Below are 6,005 nucleotides of genomic sequence, written 5' to 3' on the forward strand. Positions count from 1 at the left end.
TTTGGCATCTCCAGTGGAAACACAGCAAGTGTGTGCCAGCAGTGGCAGACCACCAATGTCTGCATACTTCCGCCCACAGGGTCCATTTTTATATCAACTCTGCTCTATCATCAGCGTGTAGTTTCACCACATGCAGGATGCTCCTTTGACTGCAGACAAGTGAAACAATAAAACAAACAACAGCAGATTTACAACAGAGAAAAGGGCAATGTCTCTGATCCTGTTGGCTATGACAGAGCAAATATAAAACTCACAAAGAGGATAAGTGATTGCCTTTAATTTGCTAGATCTACAAATGCAAATGCCTAATCAAGGTGTTGCTAACCCTGCAGTGATTCCAAATACCATCAAACAAAGAGAGAAAGCATGCACCTGGATCAAGGCTACTGTGTGTTGTTATGATGATACATTTCTTTATGTACTTGTATTTAGTAATACAATACAAATAGTATTTGAGCGGCTATTGGATAGATGTGACCAGCTGATGATTACAAAGAAAGGATTGATCATGCGCGGAGAAGCGATGTAACACAATATGAGAATAGATAATAAAATGATCGTGCAGGATATAGTGTTCCTGACTGAACTTTCACCAGAGCTACATTCAACACATTCTTTATTGCACAATACAATGTAGTTGAAAACGACTTCAAACCATTGTTTCGGTTTTTATTGTGAATTTGAAGAAATATAACTTCTCATTGAGGACATTTGTACACTAAAATTCATTCATCACCTTTTTGTGCAGCCTTCATTTAGAGGTGCCCCCAGGAGGGGTTATGTTAAACACCTCCTCTTTCATTGTAGTGTATTACAGTCATGCACTTAATGGTATTGTACTGCTTATAAATACTGGAGGCTAAGCTAAGTGTTTAAGCGACATTTTACTGTAGTTATTAAGCGCCTCATATATTTCTTTTACTGTCTGACTGACCTTAGTAATGCCCTATCAAGGACTGGTCCCTTTGCAGGCGAATGAGCCCTGTTATTCTTCTCCTCTGTAGAGTTTCTATAAGTTCTCTTTGACTGCTCACACACAGCTCTGTCTCCCCACAGCCCCCCCTGGCCCAATCACATACTCTTATTTATTAGGTTATCTCAGAAAACAATTTCTTGCATCAGTTTTCAGGTTCATGTTTTGACAGCAGGGTAGGAAACTTTATTTTCCCTTGAAGGCAGAAAACCCTATCATAATCAGATTTATAAAGCACCATGATATTAAAATGTATTTCACTTTTTCTCTGACAGTTTAAAAACTGGAATCTGGTCTTGTTGAAGAGGGCAGTGTCATTTCTTTTCAATTTTTTGTGAGCACTATATAATGGTTGTATTATTTTCCCTGTTTGTGAAGTGGTGTATGGTGGTCGTTCTTTTTCTGTTTCAATTTATTTTGATATTTTTCCTACTGCTTCAGCATGCCATGGTTGTTTCATTATTCATGAAGTCACATAAAAAAAATATGGATTTTAGAATCTGACACACAAAATAATCAATGGACAAAAAAATTCCTACATATTTTTGAATTGTCTGAAAACAGGCGGAAAGAGAAAAAACTATATATTTAAATTACGCGGATGTTTATACGTTTATATGTTTATACCATTAGTTGTAAGTATTTCTGGGAAAGAAATTCAAATTGTACTCTTTGTACATGTGACTATAAAGTAGCTATCCTGTTGCAGAGTGTATTTCTAACCAAATGAACAAAGAAAAAAACAAACGAAGATCGCAAACTGAGCAGCACTTGTTCTACAATTTGTATGAAAATGTTCGGGGACCCAATATTGAGCCTTGTGGTACACCATTTTTCAACATTTCAGAGGCTTTATTTAGGACCATGCTCAGGCGTAGTACACACTTTTTAGAGAGAGAGAGAGAAAAAGAGAAAACAGTTTAAAATCAACTTTAAAATGAACATCAAGATCCATGGATAGACATTTGTCAAATAAAATGTCTTTGACAGGAAAAAGTATTTATCCCTGGTTTAAATACTGTACCACCATGGCAGCAAACTCAGTGTCTCCCTTCACAGTTCCAAGGTGAAATAAACCCAGTATAGCACAACTCAGTTCAGAAACAGCAGTCTTTACTCACAACGAAAAATACAAGGATACAAACCAGGCAGGCAAACAGTTAAAGGGGTACAGCTGAGTCAAGATCCGATATCCAGGCTAATAAATGTACAATACAGAAACGCTAGATGTAAAAAGACTTGGACAGCATAGCAGTTTCCTTAGAGTGAATAATCCCTCTATGTGTTTACCATTAATGTCATTGTTCCTGGATGTGGCTACATCTCAAAGCTGACATTTGTATTTATGGCTGTTTGACGTTTACAAGGAAGTAAGTAATAAAGCCTTTATATCCATATCCTACAACATCATTGTTAAAGTCATTCAGAAAATATGTGGTTTGGCTGGGATGTGTAGCAGGCCTTCTTGTGCCAGGTGTTTACATTCGAGTCCAAGTGAACAGTATAAATGTTAATGTTTGGCACAATCATTGCATCATTATTACATATAACACTTAAATGTACAACAGTAATAGCTGGCATACTGCATGTAATAAAAATAGTTAAAAAGCAGCTAATTATGGATGATATATGTCGGCTGATAAACAATACAACTGCTGCACTCAATGTCCTGCAATAGGAGTTAGAAAGCGCAGCTCTGGATGGCCCAGGAGGCCTTGTCCCGGCAGCAGAAGCCGGGCTCTCGAGTAGACGGAGCTCCCCCAACCTTCAGCAAGGTGATCTACCACCCGACGTCCCTGACGCCCAGCCACCACCATAGGACTGCGTCGCCCCGAAAAACACAGATGGCCTGCTCCGACCTCCACATCAGCGGCAAGGAAGTGTGGTCAACAGAAACGTGAGGAATATAAAAGAAGAAATCCTTCCTGCATCTTATCCCATCTCCCATTTTTCTTTTGTAACATAACAATGAGTAAGGTCTTTAACCTGCTTTTTTGTAAAGTGTCTCGAGATAAAAAAAATTATGAATTGGTGCTATACAAATAGTAATTGATTGATTGGTTTTGCTGATGCTGAGGCTCTGCAAGCGAACAATAATTTAAATTTGAATCTGCAAAGCACCCCCTCCACTTTTCTATTTATGTTTGATAATTCATTTTTTTATTTTTGTTGTTGTAAAATGTTACAAAAACTAAAAGTCTGAACTTGATGTAAGAACTAAAATGACAATCTGAAACTATAAATTGTTTGTAAAGTTTAAGATGATTTCAGATTATCTTGACTTTTAATGGACTCTTTAGTCACCAATCCTGACCGAGCTGCTGGGGCGGCAGTAGCTCAGCTCGTATAGGGACTTGGGTTGGGAACCAGAGGGTTGCTGATTCATGTCATGCTAAGGTCCACAGTATGGAAACTGAGCTGGCTGCTGATGCGATGCCCTTGAGCAAACCGTCAACAGCTCAAGGGCGCCCCCTGTGTGCAGCCCTTCACTTTGACATCTCTCCATTAATGCATGTCCACAGGATCATGTTTGTGCATGTGTGTATTCTCTCAATACCAAAAGCCGAATTTCACCTCAAACTTCTCATACATGATACATCTTAATGTGTAGAAATGTGCAAACCAAAAAACAAGCAGTTATATATTTTTGTTTTGTATCTCATTCTTTTATCTTTGTTACTTAAAATGAATCTATTGATTTAAAGTGACATGAAACCTCCAGCACTTCTATAATAAGGAGAGTAAAACTGTTTTATGTTCAAACAATTCAGGATCAGTTTGCATGATAAAGGCTGACAGAACTACGATGCAAACCTCGCCAAACAGACATTTGAGTGCATATATCATCTTTTCCCATCTTAGATATCATTAAAGTGTATCTAGACTTAATCTGCCTTGTTCAGCGATGCTCGTCAGATAGACCCATGTGTCATGCACTGACGAGGTGAAAAGATTTCAGGTTCTTTGCCTGTGGGCAATTTCACACTGGATATGTCTACAAGGTTTTTTTTCCTTCTTCAGGGCTTTCTGTACGTTAAGTGTTGTGAGATGAAAGGGCTGCATGGCAAATGCACCGTTAACATCTTGTACACATAAAGCATCTGACTTACACTACCCTGAAGTTATTTCCTCATTAAATACAAGCTCCTACCACAGATGCATTAAGTTGTAAATGAGCTGAGCCTAGGCCCCTATTAAACGCAGAATCCCATCACTCTAGCCACTGTAATTTCCAGCAGATCTATTACTCAGGGGAGCTAGTAGCACGTCGTGCATCATGTTGTGTTGTAAAAAACACATGTGGAGGTGAAGCTTTTTTATCAGTTAGATGGAATGTAAATAATTGTTTTGTGGTTATAATAATTAAAAAGTGACTCACTCGCCGTAGTTGAAAGCAAAGTCGGGACCTCACAAGCTATTTAAGACACCGCGGGTTATGCATGCTCAAGCTAAACTCTCCGCGAGCCAAGCAAGCGAGGAGCCAATAAAAACCGCCTCATTTAAGCTGCAGCTAGTTGGCACACTGGATGTCAGATGAAAACAGCCTCTATGCCCCGTCAGCTTCGTGTAGTGCCATGCATTAACAGTGTGCAAGCAGGGTGAAAAACATAGTTGGATGGAAAGTCGTGCTTGTTTTATGAACAGTCGATTTACAGTACAGGCCTAGACTTTGATTTCCAATTCCAAAGTTGTCTTGTTCTCTTTATATCTGGAATAATCTCCCAGTAAAATTGTAGGGTAAGTGACATCGACATGAGGGACCCGGGCCCGGATCTGAGTACACATGACCCCAAAGTGCAGTTCATGTGATCAGTGCGTACACAAGCGTACTGTACTCGGGAACAGGTCCTGAGTCCTCTCGAAGAGGTGTTCTCGGGCATAATCCATGTGTACTCGCTTATGGTCCGTGGGTGTTGTGAACGCAACTGGACTCAAACAAGGAAGTGGACCACTATAAGACGTCATTCTAAATGGCTAAATTGCTTCAAAAACTGCCCTATCTGTACAGCAAGGTCCTGTTTCATCCTCTGAGCTGCAAGATACATGTGGGAGTAGGAAGAGGGTTGTTGTCGGCATCTCAGAAATAACAAAAACATCCACAGTTAGCAGGATGGACTCAGGTTAGAACCTTGGCCGCCCCCTTAGCGATATGTAGGCTCTGTATATGGGCTGCATGCACTAACCACTAGGCTACCGGCGCCCCCTTCTCTTTGATTTTAGTGATTTTAACGATTTTTAAATTCCCTCCTTCAATGTGTTTGTTATTCCCTTTGTCAGGACATTTTTGACTTCTAATTTGAATTGCCTGACTGTTGAAATGTGCGAGATAAATAAACTTGCCTTGCCTTTTACTGATATAAACAGTGAATTGATCACACACAAAAATAAAAAAAAACAGACTCCTGCTTTGCAGAAAACCTCTTTTACTTTCCGTGCCATTAACCAGAGCTTCATGATGATCTTTATTCTTTGTTACATGTTTTCATTTGGTGGTTTGGAGAGCAAAGAAAGAGGCTGCTACAAAAACAGGAAAACTCGTTTTGTTTGTTTACTTGAACAGATTGCAGGACTGAGCTTTTATGGCATTAATTAACCACACAGTTGTTAAATGATTACATATGAAAATTACACTGCCACACTTGCCAACAGTTTTGCTGTTTGTGAAAAGTTTACTTAAATGTTTTATTTTTGTTAAACCACAGAGATGCTCAAGTCCTATCCTGCTAACACTTTAACCTTTGAAAGCCAACACCCGGGGAAGGCTGGAGGCTTTGATGTTTTCTCAGACAAAGAGCGGCTCGGTTATTTTTTTGGACAGGTTTTGCAGCGGTTTTTTAATAATTCTGTAACGATTTTAAATGAGAATGTTTGATCTTATCTGAGTCAGACTTCAGAGACGTCTTCAGACCATTGAAATATGTAACACACCACGCAGTTCACTGGACGCTAAGCCTTGTTCACACTTGAAACTCTTGAAAAGCTCCTGATGCCTGAACGCAAACAGCTGAGCTTTTAACTCTGACTCTATCCA

This window comes from Labrus mixtus, chromosome 10 (assembly GCF_963584025.1).
Source record: "Labrus mixtus chromosome 10, fLabMix1.1, whole genome shotgun sequence".
In the NCBI taxonomy this organism is placed as follows: Eukaryota; Metazoa; Chordata; class Actinopteri; order Labriformes; family Labridae; genus Labrus; species Labrus mixtus.